Source organism: Artemia sp. Qi Xiang Cuo, chromosome 13 (genome assembly GCF_049724085.1).
Source record: "Artemia sp. Qi Xiang Cuo chromosome 13, ASM4972408v1, whole genome shotgun sequence".
NCBI lineage: Eukaryota > Metazoa > Arthropoda > Branchiopoda > Anostraca > Artemiidae > Artemia > Artemia sp. Qi Xiang Cuo.
The window spans coordinates 22710681-22734994 of NC_142806.1; the positions used below are offsets into that span (position 1 = coordinate 22710681).

General features: G+C 34.2%; 1 long non-coding RNA gene across 1 annotated transcript in view; it reads left to right on the forward strand.

Moving 5' to 3' along the window:
- The first annotated feature begins 4706 nt into the window (after positions 1 to 4706).
- Positions 4707 to 24314, forward strand: part of LOC148945084 (uncharacterized) — a 120708-nt gene continuing 101100 nt past the window's right edge. The window contains exon 1 of the long non-coding RNA XR_016142777.1: positions 4707 to 4818. This is a non-coding gene — a long non-coding RNA (uncharacterized LOC148945084). The remainder of the gene's footprint in view (positions 4819 to 24314) is intronic.

Genomic DNA, 24314 nt, shown 5'->3' on the forward strand with positions numbered 1-24314 from the left:
CGTATCATAGCTGAAACATGGTAGACCATATTATTAAGTACAATCATCATTATGCTCTTAGATGTTATCCAGTGCCAAGCTATCTCTGGATACAAAAAAAGAAAAAAAAAGAAAAAAAGAAAAAAATATCCCGTTTAGGCAGAATGTTGTAGTAGCTGCCACTTTTCTTGATTTTAAAGCCAATATATTTCCCTTGCTGTTCAAGCCAAGGGACAGAAATTTTACTATGCAGGGGTTTCGGACAAGGCGGTTCTAATGGTGTACTTTTTGTTTTGATCTGACTCTTTTTTTAAGAACTATGGGTTTTTATATTTCTTAACATTGGACGTGATCGTCTCTTACTAGGTTGCTAGCTACCGCTGCAACCCGGATTTTAAAGTAATTAAGTGACGTATAAAATTTAGTATTGGCAAGAGGTCGCTCTTTATTATAATTTTCTATTCAGGTCATAGCTCTAATAAAACTATGACGACATTCATTATTTATCTAGTAGGGTTTCAGACAAGGTGGTTCTAATGATGTACTTTTGTTTTGATCTGACTCTATTTTTAGGAGTTCTGGGTTTTTATATTTCTTAGCAATGGACTGATCGTCTCTAACTAGGTTGCTAGCTACTGCTGCAACCCGGATTTCAAAAACGCATGTCCGTTTTGATGTCCGGAAGACATCAAAAACGCAGTTTTTAATTGAAAAATTTATTCTCTCTTAGAAATAATTTATTTTAGTTACAAAAGATTTTTAACCCAATTAATTTCCTTTAAAATGAGCCATTGAACAACTCTCTATGATATTCCAGTGCCAAGCTATCTGTGGAAAACAAGAAAAAATAAAGAAAATAGAAAAATTATGCCGTTTAGGCAGAATTTTGTAGTAGCTGCCACTTTTCTTGATTTTCAAGCCAATATATTTCCCTTGCTGTTCAATACAAGGGATAGAAATTTTCCTGTATAAGGGTTTCAGAAAAGGTGGTTCTAATGGTGTACTTTTTGTTTTGATCTGACTCCTTTTTTTAGGAACTATGGGTTTTTATATTTCTTAACATTGGACTTGATCGTCTCTTACTAGGTTGCTAGCTACCACTGCAAACCAGATGGGTTTTTATATTTCTTAGCATTGGACTGATCGTCTCTTACTAGGTTGCTAGCTACTGCTTGCAACCCGGATTCACATATACCGTTATGATAGGCAGCGTGGCCGAGCGGTCCAAGGCGCTCGTGTTAGCCACCCGTCTCTTCGGAGGCGTGGGTTCAAATCTTACCGCTGGTATACAATTATTATTTATGTACAAAAATCAAATATTTTTGTAAAGACTGCAGTATGAAAACACATCAAAAATGCAGTTTTTCGTGGAAAAATTTATTCTCTCTTAGAAATACTTTATTTTAGTTACCAAAGATTTTTAACCCAATTAATTTCCCTTGAAATGAGTCATTGAACAGCTCTCTACGATGTTCCAGTGCCAAGCTATCTGTGGAAAACAAAAAGAAAGAAAGCAAAATATCCCGTTTAGGCAGAATGTTGTAGTAGCTGCCACTTTTCTAGATTTTCAAGCCAATATATTTCCCTTGCAGTTCAAGCCAAGGGACAGAAAGTTTCCTATATAGGGGTTTCGGACAAGGCGGTTCTAATGGTGTACTTTTTGTTTTGATCTGACTCTTTTTTCAGGAGCTATGGGTTTGTATATTTCTTAGCATTGGACTGATCGTCTCTTACTAGGTTGCTAGCTACTGCTGCAACCCGGATTCACATATATAGTTATGAGAGGCAGGGTGGCCGCGTGGTCCAAGGCGCTGGTGTTAGCCACCAGTATCTTCGGAGGCGTGGGTTCAAATCTTACCGCTGGTATATGATTATGTTTTATGTACAAAAATCAAATATTTTTGAAAAGACTGCAGTATGAAAAGACATTAAAAATGCAGTTTTTAGTAGAGAAATTCATTCTCTTTTAGAAATAATTTATTTTAGTTACAAAAGATTTTTAACCCAATTAATTTCCTTTAAAATGAGCCATTGAACAACTCTCTACAATGTTCCAGTGCCATGCTTTCCGTGGAAAAGAAGAAGAAAGAAAAAAAATATCCCGTTTAGGCAGAATGTTGTAGTAGCTACCACTTTTCTAGATTTTCAAGTCAATATATCTCCCTTGCTGTTCAAGCCAGGGGACAGAAAGTTTCCTATATAGGGGTTTCGGACATGGCAGTTCTACTGGTGTACTTTTTGTTTTGATCTGACTCTTTTCTTAGGAGCTATGGGTTTTTATATTTCTTATCATTGGACGTGATCGTCTCTTACTAGGTTGCTAGTTACCGCTACAACCCGGACTACCGCTGCAACCCGGACAAGGAATTACAACAATTCAAAAACCTTAATAATGAAAACTAAATGTTTCAAGCTTAGTACATATCGTTCTTAGATCTCGGACTAGCTTTTTTAATCAAAAAAGACTGTAATATGAAAACACATTAAATTTTGGAAAGAGCAAAAATTAGTAATTGCAAAAATAATTATATATATTTCAACAAGGGATTGTAACAATTCAAAAACCTTAAAAGAGAACACCCTTTTGAACACAACCAGTTACATAATGTCAGGAGGAAGGCCCAAAAAACAAAAACTTGCAATTATTACAAATGACGATCCTCTATTTTGACAAGGGATTACGACAATTCAAAATCCTTAAAAAAGAAAACCAAAATTTTGAAGCTTATTGCATATCGTTGTAAGAAATCAGACTAGCTCATATAATCAAATATCTTCGAAGAGATCGCATATGAAAAGACATTAAATTGCGGAAAGAGAAAAAACTGGTAATTGCAAAAATAACAGCGTCTTTTATACTTGCACTAATAAAAACAGCAAAAAGGTGAAAATTAAACTGGTAATCCATGTTACAGGAAAGGGTCATTTAATATCAGTTTAGTTTTTGCTATTTTGAAAGGAAAGGTTTTTTAGTTAAAATTATTTCTTTCGATTTTCTTTTTTTAAAGGTATAGAAAATTAGCGTGTCAAGAAAATGCTTAAACGAAAGTTGGCTCTGAATTATGAATTATAAGGTTTTGAGTGAGTGTTTTCGAGTTTGTGAATTCGAGTGAGTGTTTTCGAGTTTCCCATTTCTAGAGGCTATGTGGAATTTTTTTTTTACTTTATTAATAAACTTGATTATAACACTTCACAATTTACAACTACTGCGCTAATGAAAAAACCTAAGTTTTTGCTGACGCGCAGTAAGACGGCCAGCCATTTACAAAACACACGAACAAACAACAACTAAATAAACTAAAAAATGGGGGGAAAAGCAAACCAAACTCCTTCACATTAAAAAATCCAAATTAACTTCTACCTCCTGACCTCCCTACCCCAGGACCTCCCATCCACCCGTTCCTCCCTACCATCTCCATTCACCCTACCACCCCATTCACCCATTCCTTCGTACCATCCTCATTCACCCGTTACTTCCTGCCATCCAAACCACCTAAACCTTCTAACCACCCCTTCCTCATTAAAATATAAATAAATAATATTAATAATAAATTAAATTAAATTCACATATTTATTAACCATTTTCTAATAAATATTCTTTTACCTTTCTCTTAAAATTCAAAAGATATTCAGCCGCCCTAAACTGGTAAGTAATTCTAGAGGACAATTCCAAGAAACTGCAATCGGAATCCTGATCTCGCGCTACTTCTAAGCTCCACCACCAAATTTTCACTGTTCCTCGTATCATATACATTAATATCACAGTTTTTCTGTTGTTTTTTTTTCGTCCCATAGAGATGGAAAACGGGTTGCAAGACGGATTCCCACTAGTCTAGATTTTTTTTTCTATTTTTCCATTCAAATAATTAAATTATAATAGTAGCTATGGGATATCAGTAAAATTTGACCGAGAAATTCTGATTAATTTGACTTTTCGTTTTTGTTCATTAATCGCCTATTTGTCGTTTTTTTGTTATTTCATCCCACAGAGATAGAACAGAGGGCAAGTTTTCACTAAATTTACCATTTTCTCCCTCCTTCATTTCTAAATATACCATTAAACAACATAACATGACTCTGGGCTAGTGGCCGAATTTGACCGCGAAATTTCGCAGAATCTGGCCACCATTTTTTTTCTATCTCTATGTTTTTCCTTCTTTTTTATGCATAGGGTAGCCCAATATTATTTCCAGCACACGTGAAAACTGTTATAGGGCCTTCTATATTAAGATGAAACAAAAAAAAATCTCCCTAAAACGCCAATTTCTACCGTTTTGTTCGTTTTTCGCCTATTTGTTGTGTTGTTTCCATGGTAAATAACCCAATCAACAATAAAGCGTGACTCTGGGTTAACAGCGAAATATGACAGCAAAATTATTCAGAAACCGGCCTCTGTTCTTGTTTTAACTCTGCCTCTTTTCCTCTTCTAAATTTCGGCATATCCAATATTCCATAATAAGTTCGTGGCAACTATGTACGGTCTTCCACTTTTTTGATGGCTTGAAGCTTGAAGAACCCTTGCCATAACACGGATACTATTGGTTTTACTTGTTTTTTGCTTTGATTTAGTTACCTTTTACGGCCGTGATAGACTTTTTCTGATAATTAGTTAAAAGGTAATTTTAAGTATAAGCCTAAAGGATCGCCGCGCGTTTGCGTTAAGTCAGTGTCCTGAAAAAGCAGGAGGAATTACTGAAGATGAAACAGTAATAATACGGTACCCGGTATAAGAACTAAGTCTGTTGTGAATATCTTTTTAGGATATTTAATGCAAGTTGCCAGCGGTCTTTGGATATAAAAAGAAAAAAAAACGAGTTAACGAGACAATCCGAGTTTAAGGTAGTTTTCAAGTCCCACTTTAAACTTTTTTTTTGTCGGTGATACTCTATTGTATACCGCTACAATTAGGCACGTGTTCATGTTTTTGTGGGGGGAAGGGATACAAGGAATGTTAAAATTGTTCGGACCTATTCCGTTATACCTCTACCATTTTTTTACTCGTTGATTAAATTGCTTCAATTTGCGGTTATTAAGTTCAAACAAAAGAATGACGTATGGCAAAATGCATGGAAAATATACATTTGCATAATAAGAGGGGGGTTGGGGGTAAAGTAAAGTGAAGCACTTTTAGGAATAACTAAGGAATCCAAAAATACTTACTTATAATATTCCTAAAAGCGCTTCACTTTACTCCACCACAGCCCCTTCTAATGTGCAAAAATATAGCCCAGATTACATATTCCCCATGTATTTTACTATACTTTACTCTTTTGTTTCAACTAAATACCCATACATGACTAAAAATGCATTTTAAATAGTGGTATTGGTATAATGGATGGATGAACTTGCTTTAAAATTTGAGTAGGAAGTGCCCAGAAATTCGGACATTTAGGTTGGGGCCCGAGGCCCTTCCCCAGTGTATGCCCCTAGCTGCAAATTGTGAAATTCCTGTATTAAGAAAAATTATCTCTGTTATATTTTAAGAGTTTCCATTTTAACTTCTTCCTCCCCCTTAACGGCTGATATTGCTTTAGGCTACGTTCAAAAGTTTACTCATTTTAATGATTTCTTTTTTTTCTTTTTTTTTTTTTTTTTTACTTATTTCTCATGAACAAATGGTTCATAATGTCAGTTGATACTAATTTGAAAAAAATATAATAAAACTCAGCAAATTATGGGATCAGCATAAGACAACATCCCGGCATTAAGGAAGTAGCTGGGGGTAGGGTTATAGTTATACGGGAAACAGGCCTAAATATAATTTAAATGGGAATCTTCTGAATTTAATGAAGTAAGAATCTTGTTATTATAGGCTTATTCGAGAAGAGGCCATAAACTAGACTCTTCCCACATTTAAGACATTAAGATCCTGAAGCGGATCCAGGATTTGTTTTAGGGGGGGGCAAAATAGGTCGATCCAATAAACTTGCGTTTGGAGCAAGTTTAATTAACGCAAACTTGCGTTAATTAAGTAAACTACACTACTTTAGACTGCGTTAGGGGGTGCCACCCTCGCCCCCCCCCACTGTATCCGCCACATAGGAATATAATTTTAGACGGTACAAAACACAGAAAAGGCCACATGAAAACATTGAATAATTTTGGGGCGGGGGTGTTCCCAATATGTTCCCAATGGATTTCTACTTGTCACTAAAACTAGCTTTTATGGAATTAAATAAGTGCTGATCGCAAAAACCCTTTAGGATCAGAAAAGACTAAACAAGTCCTCATAGAACCTTTATCAGTTGAGGTCAGTCTTGCATCTTAATTCTTTTGTTTTCCCCCTCAAACTTAATTTACGTATTAGATAGTACTTATTTGTTATGAGGGGGTGATTTTTTTTTAGTTTTTTGGGCATAGATCAGAACGTCTTATGTGTCTAATCATAAAACTTACTGAATTGTTTCAAACGAATTGATTTGATGCTTGCTCCAAATTCATTCGAAGCAGATCACACTTGGATATTGAGCCTGTTGCTGTCATGTGTTCCTGAAATTTTGGATAAGGGAAATACATGACAAATTCTACTTATGATTTAAAGAGCCAAAAGTGCCCATACAGTTTGCTGAAAGAGTTATTTTATATCTGTCATTAAGAGTTATTATTAGGATGGCGCCCGGGGAAAAATAAATTACAGCACCCCCTCCCGACTCAAATATAAGCAAAAAAAGCCAAATCATAATAAAAGATTTAATCAAAGTGGGTAACTCCCATCCGTGCCCCTCCCCCATTTTAACTGCTCTGTTAACACCAAAGGTGGCATTGCAAATTATATCTGTTTCATCGCCTTTGCTACCATTACAAAAAAGATATTGCTTTCTCTGTCATTGGGCAAAACGTAATGGTTTTTTTATATGTTTTCCCTATACTATTGTACAATCTTCCATCGCTTTGCTGTTGGTGCAAACCGCACCAACGAGCAATTTCATCACCGGAGGTTTGTACCCATAGGTGATTTCCCGATTTTTGTAAACCTTAGTCTTCTCTGTTTTTCATTCTCCTACAGCTGTAAGGTGTTATCTGGTTTTAATTCCTGTGTATGTGAATTTCACCATTCCTAAAGATAATTTGTGACGAAAATGAGACAGGCCTGTAGACAGTGGGCAAGATATTGCCTCAAGAGATCATAAAATGGTACATGATTTAACAATATGAGAAGTATGACAGAGGAAAACCATGACACCTTTTTCAGAGGGAAAGGAAAAATGAGCCTTTTCGATGACAGAAAAAGATAAACATACAAGATACGCCCATATAAATTAAACCTCAGAAGACCGCACCAACAAGCAATTTCACTATCGGAGGTTTGTACCCATAGGTGCGATTTCCCGAATTTTGTAGACTTTAGTTTCTTCTGTGCGTTATCTCTGAGCTTTTTTGGTACTTGTGCATAATACGGGCCCACCCCTATATACTGTATCAAGGAAACGAGAGACGACGCCCCCCCCCCAAACGGGTATTTCAATAGAGAAATGGAATGTAAAGCGTGGTGTTCATTGCGTTTACGATATTTAAATTGGTTAGATTAGGTTACGTATTTAATATGTGTTATTCTTTAGCCCCCCCCCCTAATAAGCAAATATATAGCCCAAATTTGTTTCTAAACTATTGTATATTCATCCTATTTTATTACATTTCATTAGCATTAACCAAACTTGACTTCTTTTGTGGGCCCGTATAATGCACAAGTACCGCTTTTTTTCTTAGACTTGAGATGCGCCATTTGTTTCTGGACAAGATTATAGCTCATTGTTATGTCTCTTGGGGTCAATTTTAACCTCTCCCCCATGAAGCCTTTTGTTCCAGCACCAATTATTCGATTTTCATGATCTCTTTTAATCTGGAGGTCATTTATTTCTGCCCCTTTCAATGGAAATGTTAAGTTCCAATGTTTTACGAGAACAGGAAAGATTGTCTATACGAAACATTTCACCCACAGTGGATTAAAAATTGAACTTGTGAAAAATTTTAATTTCTATATAAATATATAATTCATAGCATTGCCCCCTCCTCAATACCTTGCTCTTCACGCTGAAGTTTTTAGCACTTTTAATAAAGCTTTCTATTCCAATTAAACTGCCCTTGTGTTTCAAGAGTCGTTCTTAAAAAAATGGGACAAACAGTCAAACTTTAGTGTAAAGAGTAAGGTACTGAGGTGGCAACCATGAGCACCAGCAAGGGGACAGGGGGCCATGCCCCCCTGGAAATTTGGGACTATAAAGTAATCATAAGGAAAGGAAAGGAAAGAGAGCAGAATATGGAAAAATCATGGAAAAAATGTGTGTTTTTCCATTATTGGCTGCCTGCCATTAATAACGAAAATAAAAGTTCTAATTTGTGACTGAGTGACCCCTTTCAAGTTTTGCACAAATTTTTGTCTACATGATTTGGTTGGAGCAACCAAAATTTTCAAATTCTTTATAGTAATGAATGGTAAGTAAATAACTATCCTTGTCAATAACTAAAGTATAAGAGCCTAACTGTTGATACTATTAAATCAAAGAATCAGCGTTTTATGGTGATCTTAAATATGTATTTGTTTATTAGTAGTTAGTGCAGTTATTAGTGCACAAGAAAGTTCGTATAATTATAGAAAATATATTGAAAACAACTTAATAAGGGACAATTTCGGTAAAAATATGCCGTCAAATTTTGCTTGCATTGCAAGAGTACCCATGAGCTGATATATGAAGCCCCTAGCCTATAATCAGAAATGTTTCCCCTGAACGGAATACTGGGAATTTCTGTATTCTCCCCCTGAACGGACACATTTTTTGTGTTTCATTATTATTATTTTTTTTCCATGAGTGATTGTATTTATCTAGTGGTCACTTTGAAAAAGACTTATTTTTTACAGTTATGAAGTATAAAGGTGTCAAATATTTTGGTTTTTGGTATTCAAAATTAAACTAGAAACAATGACTTAAAAAAAATTTATCTGATTTTCTTAATCTTAGTTTTAATGTTTTACTTTGAACAAACTACTTTTAAAATGCCTTACTTTTAATAAACACTGAGTCTAAAGGCATTAAATATTCTGGTGTTTGATAACCAAGTTCAAACTGTCGATATTAGTAGAATGCATCTATTGAATTCTAGGAGTTTATGTTCCTTCCTATGCTATTCTAGGAGTTTATCTTCCTTCCTATGTTATTCTAGGAGTTTATGCTCCTTCCTATGCTATTCTAGGAGTTTATGTTCCTTCCCATGCTATTTGCTTGGCTTATGTTCCTCCCCATGATTTACTCCTCTCTCTCTATCCCACTCAATTTGTTGTTGTTGGTAGCTCAGTTTCATTGTGGCAGTGAGAGTGTCAACACATGAAAAAATGTTCCATATATGTCCGCTATGCATGTACACACTGGGCAGCTGGTCATCATGTGAGAATTGTAAAATGATTGATGAGTATAATGAAAAGTGCAGATTATGCAACCGTGTAAATTACATAGAGTATATGCTTCACAATTGAAAGGTTGCCATTCCTGTTTTGAAGGGGTTTGTAACTCTCATCCCAGTGGGCACATATGCTCAAATTAACACTGTGATAAATGCGATCAGTGGGAGAATGCATATCCTGGTATGATTGGAAAGAATCCTAAGCATGATTTTAGTTTATTGCTAAGAGATTGGTATCGTCGTGGTTTTAGATTGTTCTGGGAGGAGGAGCCGGGTCAGCGATTCAACTGCTGGAACAACAAAAGAATTTGGTTTCTACGTCATCGTTGTGAAGACAATGGCTACTATGATTATAAGCCCACTGATTTTTATTTGGCTGTGACGGAATGTGATTCGCCACTTGAGGACACTGTGACATTGCATCAAATACCCAAATTAAAACATGTAAACTTGATAACATGAATGCGGGTATTATCAGTGAATGTTCAGAGATTCTATAAAAGTGATGTCAAACTACCGTCGAAAATGTGACCCCAACATCGCATTAAGTCAGATCAACATGCCCTAAACTTGGAAAATATACCTACATTAGTTGTTCTTTAAAAATACCTATACCTAGAAGAAGATGAAATCTAAAGAGTAGAAAAAGTCGTTTTTATCATGTATATACATTATTTTTATTAATAAACAATTTCACATACATTTTTAGAACATTTTATTAGTAGGGCACTAAAATCAATACTAAAAGCGCTTGTAAGTACATTTTCCACTAGAAAGTCGTTCAATCAAGGAAAACCAAAGTAAACATCGAGACATTACTTCTAAGTATTGCCACGACATCTGAGCATGAAAAGGAGTAGTGAATGAAAGCCACATGTTTTAGTCGTTAAATCCGGTAATCTCTGTTAATTTTAAATAATGGTTTTTCCACTTCCCTGAATGAAGTTGCTGATGTATGGAGTGTAGAATTTATACGATAGGCCAAGAGGATCAAAAAATTACATATTCTTCGCTGTTTGAAAGATGCATAGCCAGGTCATAACTGATGTTTTCCTAACTCTACAAGAGAGAAAATAAGGTATTTAGGTTGTTTTAGACTTTATAACCACGACAGCTTGTTACTACGTTTCATAGTGTGTAGATTGCAGTTTGTCATAAATCTAATTTTCTTTATCCTTTTACGGTTACTTAGACAGTTCCACAACGGCGAACAAACCACACTTTTCTATTAAAATTCCTTCAAATGATAGTAGTATCATGTTCCTTATTTATTGAATTCGCAAAAACTTTAATTCGCCATGGGGAACATGTCAACTTTATAAAATGACATATTTACTCGTTTATGGTTAAAATAGATCTTTTTCCGATTAATGATAGCAAACCCTCCAATTTCTTATGTATAAATGTAATTAAAAAAGCCCATGTTTTGGAAAAAAGCAAAGAAAAATTAAAAAATTAAAATGAAATTGAATTAGCTTTAACAAAATTTAAACCTTTAAAATAAAGGAAATTAATTCTATTGGAAAAATGAAGCATAAAACAAACAGAAATTCTAATGAAAATGAAAAAATTCTAAGCGAGCAGATCACGAATTTAATCAGATGGGATTTAAATTTAACAGTCTAAACTTGATAACAAATGAGTGTGGAATGATTTACTTTTATTATTTAAAATGATCTTTATTTTCGTCAGTGTTCTCTCCCTTTTAAATTGGTTCCTTTCAAGTGTTCAAAACAGTCAATTTGTTAGGCTAAACTTTCACTCTAAGCTCGTGATCCCAACGTGGGGCACAGGCCCCACCAATGGGGCATGAAAATATTTTGGTGGGTCATGGGCAGGACGTGCACCCTTTGGCTTACTATACTTTAGAGCCTTAAGGACGTCCGATACCAAAAATTTCATTTTACGAGTCTCAGCGTCGGCTGACAGACTCAAGGACAAAGTCCTATAACTATATTTCTCAGCACCACAAGATGCTTCCGAAGCAATTTTGGTATACATTGATAAGGAATCTTATATGTGTCAACAGTTCGAAAAGGTAACGAGAGGCTAGTTTAAAAAAAAGGAAACATATAACCTCTTATCAAATGTTAAGCTTAACGCTGTCTAATCAATGTACATACAGCATATATAATGTACATCCTGTGTCCGCAAAGATTTCAATCAAGCCAGTTAGCCAAACGGGAAACTTAAAAAGCTGTCAAATTATTCAATGAGACTTCTTTTGAGCTGATTCTTAATGTTTTCCAGGTAGGTTAATAGAAAATTTTTAGGGACTGCCCTTTCCGGAACTTAAAAAGAAAATTCTGCTCTGTTCAATCAAAAAACAAAATTTTTACTTTTTAATGATGTAAGTTTCATTAAATCTGAGTATCTCTATTTCTGGCAAGAAACTGGAGAATTTAAATGGTATTTATAAGATTTCTGGGAAAGTAGATGTCAGCTTTTAGTTTTTTGTCGTTTATTCGGATCTCTCATCTTAGCTATACAAGCAATGGTAAGACCGCCCAACTAATTCTGAATAGTTTGGCCCAGTGGCAGATCCAGGAGGGCGAGGGGGGTGCCCCCCCCCCAACGTCGTCTTAACGTCCCCCTAACTTGCTCCTAACTCAAGTTTATCGGATCAACATATTTTGCACCCCCGCCCCCCTCCCTAAAAAAAGTCCGGGATCCACCCCTGGTTTTGCCACACAAACTAAAAAAGCTAATAATGGACGAGATAGGGTGATTCTTTAAGGTATCAAACAACCTGAATCTAAAAGAAATTTTGTTTCTGTGAATAATGCCACATTCAAATGATCTTAAAGAGCAAAAAAGAAACATGATAGAATTGCAGTGATGTTATATATTTGCAGTATTGCTATGTATTGCATAAAAGGTGGTGTATTAAGACAGTATTTTCATTAATATAAAATATGACCCCAAAAAATACCGACCCCAAAAAATACCAAGTTAATGGCCTTTTAAACTTTGTTCAGGTTAATACCCGTAATATTTTGAATAACAAAATCTGAGTATCACGAAGGGGACACCAGTATTTCATAAATGCCTTGGTGGGGCATGGCCCTAAACCGGTTGAAACCACTGTTCTAAGCAATCTGAGTTTTCAGTGAAGCACAAATGACAATCCCCCCATTTGGAGTTTTAGAGTAACGGAAGTTTAATTTTGTGCTTTTTTACTGTAATATTAGTATCAAATTTACAATCATAACCTTGAAAGTCCATAAATACCAACTATGGTGGGAGTTAAACATCATTCGTGAAAATTTTTGGCTACTTAGATAGAAGCTTAAATACTAATTTTGGTGGGAGTCAAAAACCTTGTGGAAAATAATTGCTTAGTGAGGGTGGATTTAGCACATTCTTAATGTAGCCTGTTGTCACAGGCCAAAGGGCCCAATTCAGCCTCTAATAGTAATTTAGGTACTTTGTTAAAATCCAGGACACATGCAAGAAGAGAAGTTATATTAATGCAAATGAAATAAAACAAAATGGGATGAAAATATAAGTTTATGAACAAATGTGGGCTATATGTTTGCATATTAGGGCTATGCATTTGCATATTAGGGGGGGGGTAAAGTATAGCGTATATTTAATACGTAATCTAACCTAGCTACCTTTTAGTCCCCTAAACCCCAAAAAACTAAAGTTTAAATCTTTGTCACGGAGTGAGCAATATCTCACTATGCAGTGGAAACTTGTTTATCAATAGCGGCTTTGATATTTCGATTCGGTCTTTATTTCGTGTGTCCTGGATTTTAGCACAGTACCGTAATTTATTCTCCTTTCTACTTAGATTTATCTACGAAGCCTCTGTTTTAAAGCGTTTTTTTTTATAATTTGGGGTCTTTGTCCTCTGGGCTGCACGGATCATTTTGCCTCGACTTCCCTTTTCTGATACTAGGACCCCAATTTGGCGATATCCGTGAAATATGGGGGAAATCAAATTTGCTCCGACATACAGATTGAAAATCCTTATGTGCTTCTAATTTTAACAATATGCAACCTGTACAGTTTTATATTTAAATGTATCTGTGACGCCTCTGTTTTAAATTGTCAATTGCCTTACTTTTGGGCCCCTTCCTTCGTTGCCGCATTACTGGTTTCATTTGTGGAGGCACATATCTTGAATAAATTGACGTAGAGGTCCATAATAAAACTGACTCGTGATATCTAACAATATTTTCAGAATTCTAAAAAGTAGTGCTTTACTAAAAACGCAGAACAGAACACTAAAAAAAACACGGATACTCTTTTTAGAGCAGAAAATTCCATGAATAACCTCCAGAAAAAATATTAATTTATGAGTCTCTTATTTGTCATTCAGCCACCAGGTTATTGATAACTTTTAGCTGACAATTTGAAACTTCTAAAATAAAGGAGCAAGTTCAGTTTTCAATAAACTGCTAGTTTTTGAATTCTGTAAATACTGGAAAGTATCTCTAGTTAGTTTATTTGAGCTGGTTTTGTAGATGTATCTTTCGTAATCTGCAAAGAAATATTTTTTGTTCGTTTTAAGCTTCAACTTCGCTTTTTTACTTTCATAAGAAGAACATGGTTTTTAAACGTAATTTTTGACCATTTTTTTTTAACTATCCACAATAAACCACATGAACTAATCCTTGTTTAAATTAGGGGAAACAGTGAATATGTTCTTGTTAAAATAACACATTAGATATAGGTTTTACTTCCTACTTCCTTAAGCTTTCACTTTGCTTTGTTTTGTCCAGAGGGCAAGGGCGGATCCGGGACTTTTTTAGGGGGGGGGCAAAATCGGTTGATCCAATAAACTTGCGTTAGGAGCAAGTTAAATTAACATAAACTTGTGTTAATTAAGTAATTTACACTACTTTAGACTACGTTAGGGGGCGCGGGCTCCCCTCGTCCCCTTGGATCTGCCACTGCCAGAGGGGGAACTGAAGATATCCTGTTTAGAATTTTAGACCATGGCAAACTGATTGGCGGTCTTAGAATTTCCATACTCTGGCCATTTTGACCTTCTTTGGCCCAAATTTATGCTTTGTGGCAAAAAATGTCAAGAAACACAACTTTACTGTGGCACAATTTGTTTGTTATTTAAAAACAGATTCAGGCTACGAAGATTTCCTTTCAAATGAGCCTTCTCCTAATAATTTTATGGTTACTGGTTTGGTAAAATCACCCCTAGGGAAAAAGTAGAAGAATAAAAGAGACACGTCAGTGCTTCTCATGTTAAAAATTATTTTCGTTCTTGTTCTTTTTAGAAGACTAAATTTCGCCTGAGAAGGTTCTTGACTATGATGATTCCAACGGTGCACATTTCATTCCAATTTGTCACTATTTTTGAGGTGTTTTAGGTTCTTTTTCAAAATTCCCTTTACTTTTTTCTGTAATAAACTCTTACTATCAAGGCTAATCAAAACAATAATCATCATTTATGAATCAGCTTCGACCCATAGTAACTTTTGGGTACTATGGGTCGTATTTTGCTCATATTTCGTTCTTTTCAAGGTTGCAGCTATTCTTGCAACTGTGAAACTGCATTAAAATAAAATGCGCACTCAGGAACTAAGTTTGATCGGTCTGGGTAAAACTCGTGCTGAATTGAAGTTTTTTTTTCTTTTTTAATTGACAAGTCAATATTTTTTAGTTGGCAATTCAACGCGCAGTAAAACTGAATTTTGACCGCTTCAATTGTTTATAACGTTCTTTAGTTGTATTCAGAAACTATATTTTTTCAAATCTGATTCGGTTGGATTGAAATTGCTCACATAAATATAGTTAGGTTTTGTTCTTCCAATAAATGAAGAGGACTACCCTCGTTCATGAGGGCTGATAACTGTCATTGATCATCAATGACATCGAAATCTAGTTTATCATCGATGCGAAGGTAACTGTCTCTTTACGGGAAACAGAAATAAATCTCAAAAGGTTATTTTTTTTTATTTAGTGTTTTAATGTTAGGATATAAAATAAAAACTGTTCTGCAATAAAGATACTTGTTAGAGAAAATTTGGACCATGAAATTAAGGTCAACCTTTACTTTGCTTAGTCATTTAGACGCAGACATTATAAGAGCGACCTTAAAGCTGCAAAGTAAGAAAAAAAGCATTAATTTGAAGATACAGATAATTTGGAGAGCTACATCCTCGTAATATCAAGCAGTTGTCGGCGAGCACATAACCGACTTGGATGACTTTATGGTAATAACCAAAAATCTAGTTTCAAATTATTATTTTTTTTTTCAAATTCTTGATAGAGATAAAAAGGATAATACGCAGAAAAATATTTTTAAGGTCTTTCGTCAGTCGATGCTACCCCAAGGTTTTGCGTAGGGGAATATAAAACAAAAGGCCCGTTTTTTAGCACTAAGATCTTACATCTAAGATCTTACATATTTCTGTAAAGATTATCGTTTGTTAACTCATATTTGTTCTAAGATCTTACAGCTCACTGATGTCAGCAAAAAGTGTAGAGAACGCCACTGTTTTGCCATGCAAAAGAAAGATAAGAGAATTTTGATTATCTGCTCATCAATCTTCTAAGACTATTGATTATAACAGAATGAGGCAAGATTTTTAAACAAAAATGACGAAAGATGGAAGATCTTTGTTCAAATATTTCACTTTTAAGCGTTTTCTGACAAAAAATGTACTATCTTAGTAAATTGATGGGTGTAAAAACGCCCCTAAAGTATCCAATAATGATATTAGATAAGCCGGTTCCTATTCAATTGTGTTTTCACTATAGTAATTTAGTTCATTTAAATCATCTTCTGTACAATGGTGTTAATTGGAAGGGGAGGGATTTTGCCCCTCGTGTCGCTCAACCAAGACAACCCGGGGTCGCTTATCCATGGTGTCTTATTTCTTTGTCCTGTTCATTCCGGTCGAATGAAATAATTTATTTACCAAAAAACAGAGGGGGTGAGGAAGGAATAGAAATAACAGGAGCACACACTCAATGTTGCTTTAATGTTTGGTGATAATTTTAGAAAAAATTCTAGAAATAACGACGCCTAGAGAGGGAAAGACTGTCTCCTCTTCTCTAGAAGGGTTGTCACCCCTTAGATTGGTTCAAATATACCTGGAAAATTGAATTGAAAAAATTCACTTTTTTTTATGTTTCATTAACATGCCTGGTTCTAGGATAAAATATTCGTTACATAAAAACACAAAATCTTTATCTACTGTTTCCAAAAAAAAAAGAAAAAGCAAAAAGAAAAATATTGGTTAGGATAGAAAAAAAGCTAATAGTTCTAGTACGCACGCTATGAAAAAAATTTGAAAGACCTATCTGTTCTGAATTACTGGAAAAATTCCTGTATCTTTGTAGTCACCGCTAAATGTTTAGAAGTTTTGTGTATATTCTAAGGATGGAGCAACTGGCACAGTGAAGAGGAGAGGTTTTGGGAATGGAAGGTGCGGGAGGATATAATGAGGGAGTAGAACGAGAAATGGATCTTCAAAACCTAATATAGAAAGTTATTTTGTTAATAATACATATTCCAATCTAAAAATAGGTTTCTAGGCAATATTTTGTGTTCTTTGCAATGGACTTGATATCAGTTGGGATGCATTCTATTTGGCGGGATCTTACCTGCAAAAATGTCGCATATAGTCACTGCATAATCCAAAAGTACATCTCATCATAGTAGGATAGGGGGAGTGGGCTTTCATTAATTCTTCATTCTTCATTAATAGAGTTTTTCATTAATTATATTATTATTTTGTCAAATCAAATACCTTATTTCTGAAGCAGATCTCATGGGAGTACACGGTGCCCTAACTTCTATCCGTATCTAATTGGGACTCATTGCCTTGTGTTCCGTTTTCTTAACGAATTTAATTATGGAATCTTCTAAAAATTCATTTTAGGTTAATGCTAATATAGAATTCCTTACAAATTATGTTCCATAGTTTATAGCTTTGGTGTATTTGCTCCATGAATAGGATGTTTATTATTAATTAAAGTTTTATGGAGCAGAAATTTCAAAAGGTTATTAAAAAAGCCCTTAAACATGTACTTGAAATTATATCTACCTATCTTAGGTCACAGCTGAATAATTTTAATTAAAAGGTTCTCCAGTTTTATAATAATAACACTGATAATGGATTTGAAGGCCCGTCGTTGTGTTGGAATTTTTTTTCTAATTTTATCATTTCCGCTGTTTTAGTTAAGCTCAATGCACTGTATATTAACTTTTCTAATCTAGTCAAATTTATCACTTGTTCAAAAAAGGACGAGTTGTAAGATATGTATCTTTTCCCAAGAAAGAGTTTGAAAGTAATTTTCTAAAAAAAGTGGCTTCTCCTGGCTTCATTCAGCAGAGTAAGTCGTTCAAGCTGCCATTTTTAGCACGGTATTGTCTATTCGAGTTTGCTATTGAACCAAAGGTTAAAGTCTGTTCTTTTCCCCGTTTTGTTTTAAACTCTATTTTTGGTAAAATTGCAGAATAGCGGCTCTCCAGACGGAGACATTATAGAACAAAAAAGAGTCTAGGTTGCTAATTTTATGCTCTTTTTTAATGTTTAAAATGGAGTTTGTGAAAATTCCTTCCAAGCCGCAATGATGGTCCCATATAGCCTTAGAATATATAGGCAATCAAACTAAAAAACAAAACAATAACAAAACTAAATTCTTGTTTTATAATATGGAGGATATTTATATTAATCAGATTATCATGTTTCCTTACACTATTATTCACATTTTTAACTTATTTAAGATAGTTTTGTTGTTATCCAATCACTTAGGCTAAACTGTATATCTCGAGTCTACACAGCGTAAGCGGTTTTACAACGGATCAATCAATAGGAAAAATACACAGAAAAAATATTTATTTAGGGCTATATATAAGTCCATTAGTGGGGTAGGGGGTGTGCAATGTTAGGGTAAATAAGAAATGTAATGGTACTATTTTGATTTTATGTTGGTTTTGTATATAACAGAGGGCTGTATAGGATGGGGGCTGGGGATAAATTGTCACGAGTGCGACTTTAACCATAAAAAAACATAAGTAGTCAAAAATGCCTCTCTTTTTTTCTAGCATGTCTCCTTTTGGAGAGCCATTCTGTAAACTTACCCTATTTTTACCTATTAAATATCAAGATGACAAAGCATATTACGGCCTTCGGACCATTTTTTTATTTATGGCAAAGGTCCCGAAACGGGATCGAGTGTACTCACGAAAATGTACTGTATGAAATGAATCAAAGCTGAAGCAAGACCCTATTCTACTTAGACCAGTGTGGGTCAACCAACCAAACAGTGTGTGGCAAGTTGTGTTGCCACCCTCTTTTTTGTCTCTCAAAAAAAAGAAAAAAAAGGAGAAATGAAAGAAAAAAAAGAAGTATAATAAAGAGATAAAATAGGAAGACAGAAATGAAAGTTAGCTGACTTTACCTTAAATATCTAAAAAAAAAATCGGTAAGCTCTCTCGCCAACCGACACCCCTACCCTTTTTAGTTTTTTTTTTGCGCTGTAAACTAGTAACAAATTTCGGTAAGTCATAGGTTGTTTTCAGAGACATACACATGTCTGGGGGCATTAAGGTCCCACCCGTTCTGAAATATTGATTTATTTATATTTAATTTTTGGACAATTCTTGTTCACATTACTAAAATAATTTTATTACTGCCCCCTCGCCAAAAGTTTTTGCTACTTTGCCCCCCCCCCCCCATAAAAAATTCCCGTGTACGTGACTGGGCAATTAGGATTCGGTCAGGTACGTGCCTGGATTCAGTTAAAAAATTGCTAGTGTTGCCAAATAAGAAAATGGTGCTCATCCACCAAATTGTCCAAAAATAAGCAAATTCTATGAAAAAAAACGAAAAAGAATTAAAAAATTATAGACATTTTGCAACTCTGAGGGGGGGGGGAACTTATATAAAAGTGTAACTTCGAAAAAATGCATGAACTACATCATAGTATGATTTCGTCTCATCTTGAATAACTATTGGTGTAGTCGATTCAGGCTCGTTTGACGTCTTGATGTTGCTTATAAATTAAGACTGCTTAAACCACAAAAAAAATTCAAGCCCCAAAACCCGTTTTAATTAACGGAGCGTTATGTAGCCGAACTAAAAACGCCCTTAAAATTAGTAAAAAAAACAAAAAAAAACCTGAAAAATAACATTTGGCCCATTTCAAAGTTTCAGGCGCAAAGACGTAACTAAGGTATGTTTTAACCAAAATACATTTTTAAGTTCCTTGTCTAAACGAATAGCATTTCTGTTTCTGAATAACCTTTGGATTCATTTACCATTTACCGCAAAATAATCACTGTGTGTTGCAAAGCATGTGATGTAACAGACATAACAGATGTGTAAAATTACTTGCGTATTGTAACAAAAAATTAAAATTTACTCATTAGAATGTCAAAAAAGGAGAACTAAATGACTTGTAATTTTACGGGGCTTACCCGTCAAAATTGGCCACTTTAAGTTTTAACCCTTTTCTCTTTTCCTTTTTTTAATGCAAGCAGATTCCAAACTTCTAGTTTGGCTTTGACAAAATGTGTTTTTTCTTATGTGCTGATACCTGCAAATTTATCCTCACAGTACTCTCAAATTGTGTCCATATCTCAATTTCCGCTTTTTAAACCCTTGCTTGCTAAAATAGTTTATTTTTTGGTAAAAAAAAAACTACCTTGGATAAATTTAAATAAAAACAAACATTAAACATTATTTAGGCTAAATAGCAAAGCAAGACGAGTAGTAGAAAGCCTCTAATATTTGATAAAAATTGGTTCTTTATCTTATGAGCTGATACAAATGCCTGCAAATTTATAAGAAAATAATAAATAAAAATAAAATAAAAAAACGAGAAAGCAGAACTGCTCTCGTATAGATTGAACTTCCAGATAATTTTTCAACAACCTATTGAGGAGTAATTTGTAACAAGATATGGGATTGTCCAAATACCCAGATTATTTTTCTTTCTTTTCTTCTAAATCCAAATATACATATATATCCATATATATATATATATATACATATATATATATATATATATATATATATATATATATATATATATATATATATATATATATATATATATATATATATATATATATATATATATATATATATATATATATATATATATATATATCATAATATATTAGTATATAAAAAAATCAAATAATATATTCGAAAAAGACCAGTAAGCTTACATTATCACCAGAAGAAGTACTAAGAAAAAATTGCACTTTTTCTTCTTAGTTTCTCAACCTTGGATTGTGGCTAAACGACAGATATAATTTCAGAGGGTCAGTTAGAAGTGAACTGAGGTTTATTTTAAATAGAAAAAACTATTTACTTTGATAAAACATGGGGGACACAATTGGGGAACCATAGATAAAATGAGTCTACCAGTCAATTGCGCAAATAGCTCTCCAAAGGACAACTTAGCTGAAGAATATTCATTATTTAAACGAATAGCAATTCTGTTTTTGGGTAGTCTTTGGGGTCATTTACCATTTACCACAAACTATTCATCGTATGTTGCAAAGTATGTGACTCGCGCAACAGATGTGTAGTATTACTTGCGTATTGTGGCGCGAAATTAAAAATTATTCAACGGAATACCCAAAAAAAAGGACTATATGACTCTTAATTTTACGGGATATACCCGTGTAAGTTTACTGCTTCAAAGTTTACCAAACCATTACAAAAGCGTTATTATTAAATAAGCTGTATATAAGCTGTTCAAAGCTGTACTAAGCTGTTCTGTAAAATGCTACACTGTGAAAATGGAGTAAAAACTTAACACTCAACTCCTTCCTTAACACACAACAATCAAAATAAAATACTAGCTTTAATGATTTAATGCCATTTTATTTTATAAATTATTTATTTTTTTAAGTTAATTATTTAAATATTATTTAGAAAATAATCCATTCTCCAACCATCTTTTAATTTCACTTAAATCACTAGTTTTCGTATCGGACCGGACAAGGGATTGAGGAGAAAGTCCCCAGCCATACTGAACTACAATATAAAATACAGGGATGATTAAATTAAAATATAATATACGAATTTATTTAACTTAGCCCCTCCAAAAACAAGAGAAAATCCCAACTTAGACGTAACCAAATTATTAACATATTTTTGATCATTGACCTTTTGCCATGGGAATGAACCTTATTAACTTGTGTGAATACACTTAGAAAAGAAGCAGACCTACCTTCGACACAATTATATTTGGAAACACTAGTACACAAATCAGGGAGAGCAGCCACTAGAAATATTTTCAACCTGACATACTCCTCACGACACGATTCAGAAGGGCTTCAATTTGCAAGTATATTCCAACAAAAATGTTTTAAAAAACTCAGACCGGACAAGGGATTGAGGAGAAAGTCCCCAGCCATACTGAACTACAATATAAAATATAGGGATGATTAAATTAAAATATAATATACGAATTTATTTTCTTTGGGAAACAGTGTTTAAGTTTCAGGATCATGCCAACCTCTGGCAAAATTATACATGAAAGCACTAGCATAAAATACCAGTATAAAATGCGGAAGAGCAGCCACTGGAACATTCAGAGCAGCCGTTGATTTTTGAATTAAAATCAAGTTTCCATCAAGACATGGCTAATTGAAGAAAAAACCAAGACAGAGAGTCTGAGTGAGAGGCAAAGCTAGCATAAGCTTTTTTCAGGATTTTTTGACATAATTTTTTCATAAAAATGATGTCATTTTAACTTGTTGATAGATAGTCTATCATCCATCCATCCTGGGGCAGATCTAAGGTAGATAGTCGTAGAACTAAGGTTAGCTAGTCTTGGACTAGCTAATATATTTGAAACTTTCCAATTATGACCTTTAAATGAGAGTGATTTATCCGCAATAATACCAAGATATCGAACACTTGATATCCTTACTGCAAGCCCCCAGCCTCAACTGAAGACATCATCGATAACAATTACCAGACCGTCCAAAAACTACAAAATTGGAATTATTATAGTTAACAGCAATATTAGTACACGTTCTAGCCGAGTGGTTAGCGCTCCGGACTTGAAATCCTGATGTCAGGGGTTCGATTCCTGGTGTCACTGGTTATTTTGTCTGGAACAGGGATCAATGGTTTGATTCTGTAAGCTCAGCTAGAATCGACTAAGCTCTAAATGGGAACCTAGTAAAATCTGGGGAACAACACGGGAAGTGTCGGATGATTTGCCCGCCAACCACGCATTGCACTCCCGGCCAAAGGCATTGAATCAGGTGATCGGTATCTGCGCAACGCCAACTATTTGTCAGCATGCGAAAAAAATTTTTTTATTGCCCCTCATCCAGATAGATATCCTCTATGTGACAGACAATGAAGTAACCAACAATTCAGTCGTTTTCGTACACACAAATGCAGCTGTGTCATCAGCAAACATCAGGAGAGAAACATTATTCTCTTTATTGGTCAAATCTGAAACCTTATTCACAAGTGGCCGAAGAGAAGAAGAACGATCAGTCACATAAACCAAAAATAATAAAGGGCCCCACATCTAATTAGCAATGGTTGAGAAATTCAGCCAGATATTTCTATGCTTTATAAACGATGAAAAAGGAAACTAATAATCAAATTGAGAAATCTTTTATTAACTCTATACCTTCATAAATGTTCAACAAGTAAAGACTGATCAACAGTATCAAAAGCTTTAATGATGTCTAAAATATTGTCGCAACTAGGTAACATTTATCGAGAGCTTGATTTAAAATAATATTGCCTCATTCAAAATAATATTGTTAAAAATAATTGTTAATTAAAAATAAATTTAAAATTGAAATTGTTAATTAAAAATGTTAATTAAAATTAAAAAATAATTGTTAAAAATAGAGTTAAAAATAATATTGCCTCATTCTTATTCATTCCTCTCCTAAAACCAAACTGATTATGGTGCAATATACTAAATTTCCCAAGCTCTGAATAAATTTAGATTATTAATTGAATTTTAATTATACGGCTTAATATGGGCAAAACTGAAATACGCATAGGAATTTTGGCAAATTCCTCCAGTTTAAAATATCGCCTGAAAAATTCACTCCCTAAAAAAAACCCTCCCCGTGGAAAATTATCTTCGTGGAAAACCCCACCAGCAGAAAATTTGCCCCCCCCCCACCGAAAAATATATGCATACTTCGAAATAACAAATACTAGATACATAAACAATGGGCAAATTTTGTAAGACCTTTCCCCAAATTTTAAAGACCTTTCCCCAGGGACGGTGGGGGTCACAATATCTCCAAAAGCCTAGTCATTTGGCCTTTCAACTATGCTGAACAAAATGGATGTATCAAAATTTTGATCAGACAACTTTGAGAAAAAGGGGTGCGGGAAAGGGTCCAATTTTTTGATCACTTATAAAGGGGACTATAACTTTTAATTTCCATTCGAATGAGCCCCCTACCGATATTCTAGGATCACTGGGTCAATACGATCATCCCTGGAAAAAAATAAATAAAAAATAAACACGTATCCGTGATCTTTCTTCTGACAAAAAAAAATACAAAATTCCACATTTTTGCTGATAAGAGCTTGAAACCTCTACAGTAGGGTTCTCTAATACGTTGAATCTGATGGTGTGATTTTCATTAAGATTATGTGACTTTTATATTGGGTGTTTATATTGGAGGATATTTTATATTGGAGGAAAGGGTGTTTCCTCCTTTCTTCGAAAATAAGGAAAATATTCAGAGGCTCTTAACCTTTGATGGGTATAACTAAACTTAATGAAACTTATATATTTGAAATTAGCATAAACATCCAATTCTTTTGATATGTCTATTGGTACCAAATTCTGTTTTTTAGAGTTTCGGCTACTATTGAGAACTTACAGTTCGTTACCACGAACTGTATGTATTTTTGATTTCGCTAGAACTCAATATTTTCTACTATGACTATTTAACATCTTCTATATAATTACTGAAAATAACCTTCTGATAACTAGGTATGGAA